Source organism: Bidens hawaiensis, unplaced genomic scaffold (genome assembly GCF_021521415.1).
Source record: "Bidens hawaiensis isolate Kalapana, Puna unplaced genomic scaffold, B.hawaiensis_p1.1 tig00047393_1, whole genome shotgun sequence".
In the NCBI taxonomy this organism is placed as follows: Eukaryota; Viridiplantae; Streptophyta; class Magnoliopsida; order Asterales; family Asteraceae; genus Bidens; species Bidens hawaiensis.
This window is the reverse complement of record NW_027498458.1, coordinates 100,353-117,026: the sequence shown is the minus strand read 5'-3', so window position 1 is coordinate 117,026 and position 16,674 is coordinate 100,353. Positions and strand designations below refer to the sequence as shown.

The following is a 16,674-nucleotide window of genomic DNA, read 5'->3' as shown; positions in this document are numbered from 1 at the left end:
AAAATGACAAGACTCCTCATATCATCTTTTTCTTTATTGGTGCTCAAAAATTAAATGGCGAATTCTCATAATATTACAAAAACGGCGACAAACTAGCTGAAGATCATGATATCGTCGTCTCTCTCTAAAATTCTAAGTTTTTTTGTTTTTTCACCGGCAAATGGTGAAATGTTTCCGGAGATTTCGTGATACTGGGTTCGGTCGCCAAAAAAGAATGGGTTCGCTTGTTAAATCGAAAATTGTTCTAGACCTATAAGTTGTATAAAATGGAAAATTGGCCGGGTTCGGCCGAACCCGGTGACTTGTATGTGGCTCCGCCAGGTCATAGTCTAGTCTGTAAGAGCATTCTCATCCCATCCCTCTTTTTATGTGAGGGGTGTTTTTATAATTTAGTGAGTGATTTAGAGTGTTGTGAGTAAAGAGTTTTTATATTTTAGAGAAAGTAGTGATTTTTCTGTATATTTGAAAAGTTACTGTTCACCCCCTATAATTTTTTAATATATTTTGAAAGTGATTGTGAGTGAAGGAAAAAGAAAAGGTAATAATAAAAGGTATAAAAAGTATTATTTAATTGAAATGAAGAGAGAAAATATAGTGAGTTTTAGTGTAATTTTTGGTTTAGGGATAGAAGATGGGATGAGAACGCTCTAATGGGACCAAAATATTGGTGTGACCCTCTTGTGTACGTTAAAAGTTGTCGGTTTTCACTTTTCACTTATGCTTTGTTTTCAAGTTTCAACTATTAAACAAATAACAAGAAACAAGTAAATAAATAGATCTCAAAACATTCATCCTCTTTACTCAACATAACAAATTGAGTAATCTCCTTATTACAACTAATGATCAAACTCAAGCCAACCCAACAAGCTTCTCACTTATCTCCCACACCTTCCTAGCCTTGTCCGCATCGCTCGCCTCCGCGGACAACTGGTTCTCGAACGAAGCCGAATCCTTATTCCAACTCCAATACACCCCAGACTTCGTCAAACTCGGATCACTCACCACTTGCGCAAGCCGCTTGCCCGATTCCTCTTCCGACACATACCCTTTCGTTATAAACTTTTGGAAAGGAGGAAACAATAACCGAAACAACGGAATATGTTCCCTAAACAACCCGGTCATCGCAATGCACCCGGGTACAACGAAGCAAAGGTAATCCCGGTATCCTCATGATACCTTCGGTGAAACTCTTGCATAGTTAACATGTTACATATTTTACTATCTTTGTATGCCTTTGCGCCGTCGAATTTACCCCCGTCTATCATGGTTGAACTGTTTAACCCGTTTAGTCCACCAGCTAGACCCCGCATGTCCCCTAAATTAGCTTTAGGGGGCACATTTCCCGCTAAAGTATTCGTGTTACCCGTTATTGACCCAACGATTATTAATCGTTTCGACGGGTAATCCGATTGCTTCATGTCATCAAGCAATAACCTTGAAAGAAGGAAATGACCTAAATGGTTTGTTCCAACACTTAATTCGATTCCATCAGCTGTGAATGTCGGTTCTTTCGCGGTCGGTTGGTAGACCGCGGCGTTACATACTAACACGTCTAGCGGTCTACCCGATTGTTTAAAATTCGCGACAATTAAAATTCGCGACGAATTGTCGGACGCTGTCGAATGAGGCAAGGTCTAGATGCATTACGGTGTAATTGTCTTTTGATATTCCTGCCGATTTGGCGGCTCTTTCGGCTTTTAGGAAGTCTCGGCACGCCATGATGACGTGCCATTTCCCGGTCTCGGCCAAGGCTTTAGCCGTAAAGAGACCGAGGCCGGAGGAGGCTCCGGTGATGATTACGGTCCCTTTTCTTAGCGTTTTCTTCCCCTCCGGTGTGGCTCTGGTCACCGGAGGAGCACTTGTGGTGGCTACTGCTTGAGTTGTGAACACTTTTCTCCTTTTTGATATCAAATAAATATATATTATTTATATTGAAAATTATTTATATTAAAAATTATTGATTAGAAAAGTCGTTTCAACAATATTTATAATATTTAGACAGCCATTTTAATACAATTCTAATAATTAAAAGTCAAACTTTAAAAACTATTAGTCAAAACGACCGTTTGGCCGATATTTAGACGGTCGTTATAGCCTGTTATGGCTATAGACAGTTAAATTTTGAAAATTTAGTCAAAAAAGTCACCAAACCTCTATCTAGAGAGTTGTTTGAAACAGGATAGGACCAGATATTAGACGTTGCACGTATAGATGGCCCTATTGTAACAATACATAATTATAATTATACCTATTATTTTACGTTGTTTTTATTACGGTAAAATAAACAAAATAGCCATTTGATCAAGATTTAAACAAAATATTTTTATATTTTTCAAAATCATGATCAATCATCACATGAGTTATTTGCATGCAAGTGAAGCAATTTTCTTATTAAAAAATAAATTCAAATGATATTCACATAAATTCAAAATCAAAGAATCATTTTATAAAAATGACTATATTTTACTACTAATAACTTTCCAAATTTATTATACCTTGCTTCATGATGCCTTAAAGCTTTGCTTCTTGATGCCAACAAACCAAAATGATGATCCGAAAGTGAAACTCCAAGGAGCGTTGATTCCTTCAAATTTACAGTTGACTTTCCCGGCAAGTTTAGAACATTGTGAACCGAGAATGAGGTTGCTTGAAGAGCCATAAATATTAATGTAATATTAATTATTAAATGATGGTGTTGAACATGAATAATATCTTGGGTGGTGTGGGTTTATATAGTGGTGGGGATTATGTGTCTTTTCTATTTTTGGGAATAAAATTGGATAAATTTAAGTTTAAAGTGGCCAATCAGGGGACGAGATTTGGATTGCAAGCACGTGGGTTTGATGATATTAAGGTGCCCCATCCAAGGAATATGTTTTTTACTTCCAGAGTTATGGGTAGTGGGATGGGAGTGCAAGTTGTGGATAATATAAGACAAGTGAAAAGAATATAATAATTCATTTTGGAAATTGTCTTTTGGAAGGTAAAAAATTAAAATACTAGTCTCCTTGTAGATTTCTTTTTCTTTGAGCAGCCATATTTTATTAGGGGTGTTCGCAGTTCGGTTTTTATGGTTTTTATATTAGACCGTGAACTGAACCGTTAGTAACGGTTTTTTAAATTCTAAACCGAAACCAAATCGTATAACTTTTAAACCGAACCGAACCAAACCATTGGTAACAATTTGGTTCCGGTTTGGGCTTGTTGCGCTTTTATACAAAATGTACAAGAAATTAACTAGCATAACACGAGTTGCCCAAATTTGTAAAAATACACAGAAGGTCAGATTGAATTATTAGCTCCTTTTTTATATTGTAGTAATAGTAGTATTTGTGTTGTATATCAGAGTATGAACAAGTAGCGGTTTAGGATTCAATCGAAACGGATAGACAACGGTTGATCGGGATACAGAAATCATCACCCGGATCAAACCGAGGAGCAATCTAATACGAGTTTAGGATACATAAATCATCACCTAAACTTGTGATTAGGTTCCAAAGAACACCACTCAAGTTTGCTACACTTGAATTAGCAATGGATAAATAACCGGTTACTCAAAGAGAGAAAACACATATGCAAATATTTTATACCATAAAACACCACCTTCATTGAAAACAACTATTCGTTACATATAGGAAAACAAAAATACATCACGAACCCACGTCCTAGATTCTAAATAAAACTGAAAATTAACATACTACCTAGTAAGCAAAGAAAACAACTAGATAAAGCTTAAAAATAAAGATGTAATAAACAAATATTAGAAAATGCAATAATAAACTAATAGTGATGGTGAACGTGGGTACTTCAACATGCATGGGTTTAACCTCCATCAATATGGGGCTCCAAATCCAGTTTGACCGATGTGGGTCCTAACCCGTTTCTTATCTTCGACCCGATGGCTGCCGATCCTGGTTCTTGAGGCGAGACTTCAACGGTTACCATGCTAATCGTTGTTTGGGAGTCAATACCGCTATCAATTTGTATATGCAACAACTTTAATATAATTATACCTAATATTATTGTATATACACATTATACCAAAAATTATTAGAACCAAATCATATGGTCTGGTCCGGTTTTACACAGTTGATTTTCGGTGTAAACCGTAAACCAAAACAGTTCGTTGCGGTTTGAATTTTTTTAAACCAACCAACCCAAAGTTAATTAAAAAAAAACCAACCATGTGTAACATTCGTTACTTTTCAAACCCAAAAACCCGATCCATTTTAAAATTTTGGTTTTGTTATATATATATATATATATAGGGGAGAGATATTTTGAGAACCATGTTGAGTTTTAAGAACTTAAGAACTTAATTCTTGGCCACATATTTAATTAAATGGATTGGAATATGTGGTTGAGATTAAATCCGACCAAAAAGTCAAAGTAGGAGAAAGAATAAATATGTAAGTGATTACACAAACTTTTACGTCCGTTACACATGTGTAAAAAGTCGACTCGGTGCGTAAAAAATTATGTAATTTTTTTACGTATATGTAACCTACATATATTACGCATGTGTAAAAAAAATCGTTACGTTGAGTTCTTAAAACTCAAAAGGGTTCTCATTTGAAGTCTCCCCTATATATATATATATATATATATATATATATATATCTCAAGTTTCGTTTAATGTATTTGATATTCGTCGATCTCTATTGAATTCGTTAAATCAACTCGATTCGTCGATTACACATATTCTTGTTTATTATTCATCGATATTCACAATGAGTTACGTTTATCGTTCGCATTTTCTTTTCATTCTATTCAATTTGCGAATTTTAATAATAGAATTTATAAATAAAGAAAATAGGTTGAAACTTGACAATTCGTGTACTAGCACAAATTTTAGAAATTTCTATGAATATATAAACACAGAAAACGAATTAAAACTCGATTATTCACATAACCCAATGACTTTTCAAAACCGCAATATAAACAATTGAGTTTTCGGAATCACACTTTGTACAAATTGCATATCTTGTATGTTACAATAAAAAAATGGGTAGTTAAATCGAACCAAAAGCTGGTTATTCGTGTATCACCACGACTTGTCAGACTTTTAGTTAAAACACATTGTAGAATATTGAGGGTCGGAGTCACACGTCGCATGAACCACCATGACTTGTGTAACATCCTTAGGAGTGTAACCATATTCTTTTCACAAATAGAACATGGTCATGCTTGAAAGCATAAAGTTGTGATTCGTATGGCGTTTGGTGTGGTACTTTTGCCTTAATAGGTTTCATGCTCTTCCCGAACTCTCCAGGTAAGCAACCAGGTCCGCGTCTGATTGGATTGTACGCATTGCTTACCCTTAGGTTTCAATAACCTTGGTGTCAAGAGTTCGGAAAACAAGCACGTCCCTCTTACAGCACTACATACCCGCCACATAAAACCGTCTTTATGAAGAAGAAATATCGGAAAACCAAAAATAAAATCCATTGAAATGATTTAAAAAATTTTCGTTTTGGGCATAAGCCTTGGACTTGTGTGTGGGCTTGTGTAGATGAGGCGTAAACGAATCAACAGTAATAAAGTAATAAACATATGCATTCGAACAATCACATAGGCACACATAATTTCTAATCATGTAACCTAAACAAATAAGCTATAACTAACCAGGGCGCTACATCTAGTGTCCAATCTTATAGTCATGGCTCTGATACCAATCTGTAATACCCCGGCTTAAGCGGAAACGCTCGAGCATGATGTACAAATTGTCCAAAACATATGTGACACTGTTAAGTGACAATATTATCATTAATTAATTTACAAGTCAAGTACACAAGTTTGCAATAAAGAATACAAGGAAAATATAAATACAATAATCATTTTGTCCGTTTGTCTAAGTAACCTAAGTCTAGTGTCTTCTCCGTGTGTCAACTTCTACTAACGGTATCTGTAGCATATATATAAAATACGGTCAACTAATTGAATAGTTGGTTAGTTCACACAAGTTTTGTATAAGTACGTAAAAACCATGCAATTCCATGATACTTTGTGAAAATTATAACTATTTCGCATGCAATGTCCTTTCCAGTCGGTAACAACCAACATACTTGGATCGGGGGTCCCTTTTCCACTCGATACAATGGACCTGAGCGCAAAGGGGGGGGGGGGGGGGCGTATGATCATACTTATTGGAGCAACCATTAGCTGAGCAAATAATCAAGTAAGCACGTAAACACACAAGTCCATGATATGAATCGCAGTTTTGTAAATGACTCGATAAACCATTGAGTAGATAAGATATATATGTTACCCCAAAAAGTAATAAAAGCGTTAAAAAGAGGGGTGTGAGAAACTCACCTTGAAATTGAAGGTAAACATTGCAATGAAAACCAAAAACAACCAAAAGTGCGTTTAAAGAACTCGAAGTGATTGAACTTCTCGAACTATAAATAAAAATAAATAAGAAAATTTAAAGACTAACTAACGGAATTATGCGGGTTAATTATTTAGTTTTATAGATGTCGCGTTATATATTTTATTATCTTAAGACGTGGATTATTCTAATATTATTCTAAATCTTAACAGAAATTTTAACGGTTTATATTATTTAATATTATGACTTAAATGCTAATATGAAAGTTATGTTAATTATGAGGCACGGATTTTACATGGAAATTTATCTTGAACTATGTTAGCGAAGTAATGTTAAAGAATTAACACTAACGAATTATAAAGCTAACGATTTAAAGTTTAGCGACGTAAAGTTCAACGAATTAATATTACCGAAATAAAGTTTAACGGATTAAAAACTAACGAATTAAAGTTTAACGAACTATATTAATTAAATATTATTAATTTAACGCTAAGTTTGAATGTTATAGCGTTTACAAAATTTTGATGTTAACGGTAAATTTTATTTTGAAAACAAGGTGCTAACGAATTATAAAGTTTAACGAACGATAAATAAATACTTGTTAAACGAGTTTAAAACGATACTTGACGGGTTTGAAAGATTAGTTTTTAGGTGAAAACTAATTATAATTTATAATTTATAATTGATTTTATGTGTTTAAAAATAATTTTATTTGATTTAAAATTATTTATAAAAGAATATATATAGTTTATAATAATTAATATAAAAGATTTAAAAATAAAACAAAAAAGTTGCTTTGACCCGGGTCCTTACGAACATAGCATAGTTGCTTAACCACTGGACCAAGTTGGGATTTTGATTTGCAACCAGAAACTAAAATATATAAATAGTTTTTCAATTCATCATCTTCCCACGAAAACCATAGATTCAGAACTGCTAATCCATCCCATGTTTACTTAAATTGCATTAGGGGTTTTGTTTATTTGATCAAAACTAATCAAATACATGAATTATTTACCTCAAATGGTGCCGGGAAGTTGACGAACGACGAGGTGGTCGGAAACAGAAGTTGGCTGAGCAATTTGGTTGATATTGAGTGTTAGGGTCCTATTTATACATGTAATTGGGGCACATGTCACACCCCAACCTAAGGCGGAAATGTCGGGGCGTGATCCGATTGCTCACAGCTCGAAGATACTATCATAAAATAAATGTGACAATATTTATTTCATTATTTTATTTCAAATGTGCACACAATATTCAAATACAACAAAACAATTCAAATAAATAAATATAACAAGTTTAAATCCATGTTTGTCTTCATTATAACCCTAAGGTCTTTCTAAATGTCCATACTTCAACTTCAAGCAACTTACATATGCGTAGAAAATGAAGTTTTGTCAACAAACATGTTGAGTGAGTCTATCACCAATTTTGACACCAAAAATAATGTTAATATAATAAATTAGCAGAACGTAATAAATGCGGTAATGAAATCAAACCATAAGCAAATAGATTGTCGATTAAACCATTGCCAAGCGACTCGGGCGCCGGTAAATCAACCATGAGCAAATAAATAGAATAAGACCGTTGCCAAGCGAATCGGGCGGTGGTCAATAGAATGAGAACCCAATACATGGGGATATGTGGGACCTCTCCGAGCACGAATGCGCACATAAACAAGTAAGCACATAAAAAGTAGATTTGATTAATCACACACAATTACACGTTAGCTATTTTTTATATGTATGTATATATAGATATGTATGTATATTATGATATACGCATGTGTCCCCAAAACATTTGTGAAAATTGAGTAAAATAGGGGAATGATAAAACTCACCTTAGATTAAAGGCAAGTGAGTACAATTAAGAATAAACGAGTCAACGGATAAGCAAGTCGTCCAACACGCGTTAAACGAGATAAATGATCAGAACTTGAAACTTTGTGATATGAAACTATAAATAAAAACGAACTTAATTCCGCTGGAATCAATCCAAACGGATGAGTAAAACTCTAGTTATGTTGAATTAAACATTTAAGCGAGCTGGTACTGACCAGAATCCGAACAGCGAGTCAGAAGTCGGGTTTTGGGAAGTAGCCTTAAAATTATATTTCAAGAATAAAAGTCTTCTAGACCGAACGTGAATCCGACCAGAAGCATGAGAAAACGCAAAATCAAACTTGTTGACTGTTTTACCCTTTATCGGGTTTTAAAGCAATTGACCAGTCAACACCCTTCAACCAACGAAATTGATTGAAGTTTATTTACTAGGGAATAAGTATGAACGATTTTACAGTTTACAACTTACCCGGAAAGTGAAAGGATTTATGAGAAACGGAAGTCAAAGGTCCTAAAGCAAGCAAAGTCAACGATCAAGTCTTGTATCTTTAACGAATATGCAAAAACCGAAGGGTTTACGAGATGGCAGAGGCTAGTGACGGCTGGAGGAGGTGTATTAGGGTTAGATTAAAGTTTCCAGCAGACGTTTGATGGTTATTTATATCGAAAAGGCTAAACCGAACTAATTATAGGCATTTTGGCCCGTTTAAGCAAGTAAATATGATTTAAAAGAAAGAATCGTCGAAAGATTCATAAAGATCTGATCTTGGGCAAGGGAAAACGAATTAGGAATGATATATTAGTTGTATTATATTTTTCTTGGACCTTAATTCACTCAAATATACCTAAAATAAACGATTCTATACCTTAAACGAGTTAGGTAAATGAAATCGAGTAAACGATCTGCACAGCTTAGCCAAGGCGCTGAGCGATGGGGGTGAAGGGGTTGCCCACGCGGCGCTCCGACCACCATGGTGTGGATGTTTCATAAATGGCAGATTTGGTCCTTGTGTTTTGATTATTGGTCAATTAATGAACTTTTAATGCATAGTTTAAGATTTGAACAATATATAAAGTATAAGGGCCGAAAGTGAATATTAGAAACTTAAATATTCATAATTATTTGGTTTTTGAATTAATAATAGTGATCCAAAATATTCTCGGGTCGGGTTAAACGTAAATGAATACGGTTTGAAAAATCCGAAATGTTACAGCACAACTGGTTAATTCGCATTAATTAGTTAGGCCGATTTTCCGGCAAGTCTAACGGGATTATAATGACAGTTATGGCCATTTATAAAATAATTAAATCGTTAACTAATATTGATTCGATATATAGAAAACACCATGAGTAAAACTCAACTCTAGAGACAGTTGTAGTCGATATGCTACGGAACTAATTTTTGAAACAACTTCGTACGGTTCCATGCATCTTGAAGTTAACTTATCGGTTTCACAAAATCAAATAACACCTTTCAAAAGACGACAGTTTCCTACGTATATCGGTATAGTTCTTTCGTCAGTCACGGGCGGCTTTCAGTTTGTTTTTAATCTTATGAGCTTTGTATGTGGTTTTCGGAATCAAATCGGATTTTGTATTTTGAGTGTCGCCAACTTTCGGTCTAACAAGGTGGCGATTTATATTTTTGCTCATATAATACTGAATATGGTGTCGCTTGTATAATATTATGACAACTATAGTGTACAAGGATTGAACCAGTGAGAGATGTTGGTCCCAATTTTCTCCAAAGTCTAGTACACGGGTGCGAATTAATCTTCTAATGTTTGAATAGTTCATCAATTTAACCGTTTGTTTGAGGATGGCAGGCCACGCTCAGATCGATTCGGGTTCCTAAAGCTTCTTGCACAGCTTGTCAAAAATGAGAAGTGAAATGGCTATCTTGATATGAAATAATTGAAATAGGCACACCATGTTGAGATGCGATTTCGTTAACATAATTGTGGGCGAGTTTTTCAGTTGTGTAGTTGTTACGAGTTAGAAAAAAGTGTGCGGATTGGGTCAGTCGATCGACTATTACCCAGGTTGCTTCATTTTCTCGGAATGTTTTAGGAAGGTGTGTTACAAAGTCCATTGTAATTTGTTTCCACTTCCATTGGGGTATTTCATGTTTGTTGTAACATTCCTGAAGGTTTTGATACTCAACTTTAACTCTAGTACAGGTCATGCATTTACCGATAAGCTACATCCTTCTTTATACCGGGCCACCAATAAAACTCTTTCAAATCTTTGTACATCTTATCAATATCTGGATGAATAGAATATTTGGACTTATGTGCCAAAGCGGGTACCATACTAGACGTGTTCAAAGTCAGATATCCAAACCTTTTGGATAGTAGATTTCACTATCTGAATCCAAATCTAAAATTTAGGATATCCAATCGGATAGTGAACCGGACATCCGAAATATCCGAAAAAATAATAATTATAAAAAAATAAAGAACTAATTTTTAAAATGTTTCGGATATCCAAAATATCCGAAAATATGTCCGAAATATTCAAAAAACTATTCGAAGTATCCAAAATATTTGAAAGCTATCCGAAATATCCAAAAAATTACCAAAAGACTATCCGAAATATCCAAAATTTATAAATATTATTTATTATTTAATAAAAAAATTATTTCGGAAGTTTAGATATCCGAACTATCTAAAAATTTCAAAATCACTATCAGAATCCGAATTCGAAAATTCGGATAATTCAGATTCGGATTTTCGGATATCAGAGTTTATTGAACACCCCTACTGCAACATCCCGAAATTTCTAAAGTAATATTTAATATATTATTTTGTCGGGTGAAATAAATGAGTTAGTGGAACGATAATAATAATAGCAAAATATGAAGACTTGGTAGGATAGTTAGATGAGATTAGATAGGGACCAAAAGAAAATATGGGCTTTCAGTCCATGGGCTTAAGGGAGTATAAATACCCCCTTAAACCCCAATCATTTCCATTCCATCCATTTATCCATCCTAATCTCTACACACCCCAAAACACACAACCCGAACCAAGATCCAAAGGCGAGGACCCGAGCTCGTTGGTGCTAGATCGTCGTGACGAACCAAAGCAACAAGACCAGCTCGTGTTCGTAGTTCGACTCATTTACGGTACGTTTATATCGAGAACTTGTTCGTTTAGGTTTGGATTAGTATAGAAATGATAGATCTGTGTTTGTATGGTAAAAACGAATCCAACAAAGCTAAACTTACTGAAAATGGTTATGATTTGATGGGTTAATCGATTGATAAAAGAACCCGTAACCTATATGCCTAAATCGCACCCTTTAAACATCGATGTTAGGTCGATTTGATGGTTGGGGTTTTTAGGCGCTGGTCAGACGATTCCGTGGATACCTAAATCGAGTTATTTGGTTAAGAAACGAAGACGATTAAGGACGAACAGTAGCTGCAGCCGACAACTTCGCCTGCAAGCTAAGTTCGCCTGATGAACTTCGCCTGCAAAGCTAAGTTCGCCTGATGACAACTTCGCCTAAAGCTAAGTTCGCCTAAGGTTTAACTTCGCCTAAAGCTAAGTTCGCGTAAGGTTTAACTTCGCCTAAAGCTAAGTTCGCATAAGGTTTAACTTCGCCTAAAGCTAAGTTCGCTTAAGCTTTAACTTCGCCTAAAGCTAAGTTCGCCTAAGGTTTTAACTTCGCCTAAAGCTAAGTTCGCTTAAGGTTTAACTTCGCCTAAAGTTAAGTTCGCTTAGAAAATAAATTAAAAACCTAATGAAAAATGTGTTAAGACAGTTAATGGAAATAAAATTTTTCCAAGCAGACCTGGCAGCTCGACCCCAGCCAGGGGCTCTGCCCCTTGGACTCTGCTAGGGGCTGCCGCCCCTAGACCCCGCTGCCAGGGGCGCTGCCCCCCGGACCCCCGTTCGTTGTGGGTCATATAAAGATAGAAATACAATATGAGTAGTGATAGTTAATTGATACGTATACTTGTTATACAGTCAGCCGTGCACAACTGAAGAAAGGGATTACGATTAACGGTGAACGTAACCGTGTTCAGGTGAGTTTCTAGCTCCATTTCCTTGTTATGTTTTCTGGGCTGTGTGCATACTCGATGTGAAGTGTGAATACACTTACCTTAAGTGGTAAGTGTATGCTATAGATGTTATACGAGGTAGCTATTATATAATACTTGTTGGTGCGTGAACGATCTTCGGATATTGCACGCATCGCCAAGGATAGTGATTGCCAAGTGGTTATTAGCGTGTATGAATGCTATGATGTGACTTGCTTATTATGTAAATGATATGAAGCATGTTGTAGACAAGTAGAGGTAGAGCGTGTTAGAAGTGGCAAGAGTGTAGTAAGAGTGTTAGTGGCACGACGATAGTACGTGGTAGGGTAAGCCTATACGTGACTACGTTATTAAAGCGGCAAAGTGGCATAACGTTATACGTTATTAATGTGGCAAAGTGGCATAACGTTATACGTTATTAAAGTGGCAAAGTGGCAAGGTGGTAGGTGTAAATAAGAGGCTAAGTGGTAAGGTAAGCAGGTTAGATAGTGGACTACGTGTATGCGGATACGTATATGATGCATGTAGTGGTTGTATGATAAGTTGCTTGATTAACTAGAACTCACTCAGCGTAGCTGACTTTTAGTATGCACGCAGGTGATCAGACCAAAGAACTAGCATGAGGATGGCACATGACATGGATTGAACGGCTGGTATCTTAAGATGGAAGAAAAGATGTTTTAAATATAATGATTTGTTTTATAGTATCAGAGAAGAGATTGAATGTTTTGTAACGAATGCTTCAAGTAAACGTTTCCGCGAAAGTTTTAATTAACTTTGATTGCACGAACTGTGTTTATGAGTAAATCCGACGCTAAAGTAGGGCTACCGGTTTGGGGCCTTACACCTACCAAACTTATACTCATACTTACACCATAAAATTTGATATGATACTCTATACACAACTTTACTAATTTTTGATACATACACTTTTAGTACCCGTATGGGTAGAATTTTAGTTATGAATGCTTATTATTTAATTATAGGTGTTTATTATATCACTAGATTTTATCCCCCATATTACGGGGTTGTTTTATATTATTCGTTTTTAATATTTATATATGTATATTTGGATTTTAATTTTATTTATTGTAAGAAAGTTAATAATTAATATACTTGAGGTTTGATGATGAAATGGTTTCACAAATAAATGATATGTTATAATCTGGTTTAAAAGCTATATGGGTTTGGTGATACCCATTACCCGTTTATTTTTTTTATTATAAAATGGTTTCTTAATTATAAATAATATCTTTTTTTAAAAATAAAATAGGATATTAATTTTTAGCATATTCCTATTTTATAGGATTTTCATATCAAATATTTGATGAGATTATTTTTTAATATAATAAGATGTTATAACCCGTTTAAGAGCTATCTGGGTTTAGTGAGACCTTTAGCCGTGAATTCGGGTCAAATGCATGAGAAGCCTTCATTTACAAATAAAATAATCTGATGGATTGAGAGAATAGTTGTTTTACATTTTTTGTTTTTTAATACTTACTTTTTGGATTTTAATTTTCCTTATTGTAAGAAAGTTAATAATATACTTAGGGTTTGATGATAAAAAGAGTTTCATAAATAAATGATATGTTATAACCCGTTAAAAAGCTATCTGAATTTGGTGACCCATGACCCGCTCATGTTTTTTACTATAAAATTGTTTATTAATTATAAATAATATCTTTTTCTTTTTAAATTGGATATTAAGTTTTAGTATATTCCTATTTTGTAGGATTTTCATATCAAATAATTGGTAAGATTAAGTTTTAATTTAATGAGATGTTACAACCCGTTTAAGAGTTATGTGGTTTTGGTAAGACCCATATCCATGAATTTGGGTTAAATCAATGAGAAGTCTCCATTTAAAAACAAGAAATCTGGTGGCTTCCATAAAATTGAAGAGCGACCACATCATGACAAATAAGATTTTTGGGTTTTCGTTTATATATATTATAGATGGATTCAATAAATGAATTTAATAGGAAATTAATTATGAATAATTTTAAATTCTTAATTTAATATGAAATTAGTCATTTTTCCAATTCAAAATTTTGTTTATCCTCACCGATCATATTTTTTTTAATTTACAAACTGAAAACAGTTACATAGCAAGGTAATTTCCCATTAAAAAAAATCTTTTAATCATGTATTTGCATATTCAAAGATATAAAAAATCTATGTCTATATATACTACCAAATAAATAGTAATTAGGGTTGTCACTTAGAACTTTTATAGTACATCTTTTAAATGCATAGCTTGACAACGGTATGTTGGTATATTACATTACTAGCTTTAGAGTCCGTGTAACACACGGGATGATCCAAATAATAAAGTTATAAATAAAGCAAATAAGTACATGCTGTATATGAAAAAATGATTACATCTATACTTATATCTATACTATGTGTACATAAATTGATTTTATATTATAAAATGATTTTTTTTTCAAAAAAAATAAACTTAATAATAATAATAGCACAAGTGCAAAAACATACCTGAGAACGGTCCATCTATTGGCAATTTGATTCTCAGTATCATATATATATATATAATTGAAAGAACTTTGGTTATGAACCAATTTCAAAAAAGAATAATAGTTAACCTGTTTAATTTTGTAAATGTTTTGCTTCACTTGAGCATAATTTTGTAGGGCATATTTCACACACTACATTTTAATCATCATTAAAGGGAAAATAAATGCTGACACAAATGTTTCAAATTTTATAAAAGCTAGAAGCATTGATAAGCCTGGAGGTAGCATGTCAAAAGTGTCATCTTTTCTTAAATTATAATAGTTGTGGAAAAAATAGTCAATTAGCCAAATCTCGAATCTTTTAATTATTTCCAAAAATGTCATTGAAAATAAATTCGAAAACTAAATCACGTTTAAAATTCTAACTTTCATTTTTTGACATTTTCAAGTCAAAACTTTGAACCCGTAACAAATTTGATGATAAATCTACTTGCATTCTTAAACTTTTAAAAATACTCATATTACCCCTTTTTGAGCCGTAACAAATTTTGAGTCAAATGTAATCTATTTACAAACTTTTGACCCGTAACAATCAAATTTAAGTCCCACAAAAAAACCAGAAACAATCATTGATAAAAAAAACCAAGAAACTGAGTATGATAAACTTTATTATATATGAAAGTTAATGGTATATAATATTACATTTTAACATATATATTGTTTAGTAAATTAACTGAAAAAATAAATGGATAGATTTAAAGTATATATTTATAAATTATAAGAATATTTATTTTAATAAAAATACAATAACAACAATAATACCCAGTAAATCCCACACATAGCAAAACTATTAGTAGGGTCTGGGGAGGGTGGGATGTAGGCAAGCCTTACCTCTATCCCTAAGGAATAGAGAGGCTGCTTCCAAAGGACCCCCGGCTCCAAAAACAAACAACATAATAGTAGAATAGTAAATAAAGTATAAAATAGACTATTGGGAAAACGTAATATTTAGTACTAATAGATAAAATAATTATAACAAATAGCAGTATTAATAGTAAAAATAAACAACACAGGTAACAGAAACAAATTATACTAAGTTGGTCAGGTCATGGCTCTAATACATATTTCTAAACCAAAACTATATCATCTCCCTAGAAGTCCTTAACCTTAATCCTACGTCTCCAAGAAGTCCTATCATCAACCATGTCCTCGGAGAGATGCAGGTTTATCAAATCATGCCTAATCGTTTCATCCCAAGTCAATTTGGGTCTACCTCTACCCCTCATACCCTCTATAGTAATGTTTTCTACTGATCTAACATGATCTGTCGTTTGTCTTCTCTTCACGTGTTCAAACCACCTCAATCTCCCCTCCCTTATCTTATCTGATATATTAGCTACCCTTAATCTTTCCCGAAAAACGTTGTTTCTTATTCGGTCAGATCTTGTATTCCCACAACATCCACCTCAACATTCTCATCTTTGTTACCTCTAGCTTACGTGTGTGTGCCTTCTTAATGGCCCAACAATCTATTCCATACAACATCGTCGGTGGAACGGCAACCCTATAAAATTTCCCCTTTAATTTAGTTGGGAACCTTGTGTCGCACAAAACTCCTGTAACTGCTCTCCATCTACACCAACCTACCTGGACGCGATGGGTCACGTCACTATCAATGCCCTCATCACTCTGGACAAACGAGCCCAAATACTTGAACCTTGTTGTCTGCGGAACCGCTTGGCCTTCGGTGGTGATTTGGATCTCTTTATTGCCATTTACCCCACTAAAGTCACAATGGAGATACTCGGTCTTGGAGCGACTAATTCTTAGGCCTTTCCTCTCTAAAGTCACTCACAATTCCTCTAGCCTTATGTTTATATCTTGTTTACTCTCAGCAACTAGCACAATATCGTCTGCGAAGATCATGCACCACGGGATTATCTCTTGGATCGACTTTGACTGCTTACCTAAGA

General features: G+C 34.2%; 1 pseudogene; it reads right to left on the bottom strand.

Moving 5' to 3' along the window:
• Positions 1-849: 849 nt before the first annotated feature.
• LOC143596944 (protochlorophyllide reductase-like) lies at positions 850-2,659 on the bottom strand (annotated as a pseudogene).
• Between the last annotated feature and the right edge of the window lie 14,015 nt (positions 2,660-16,674).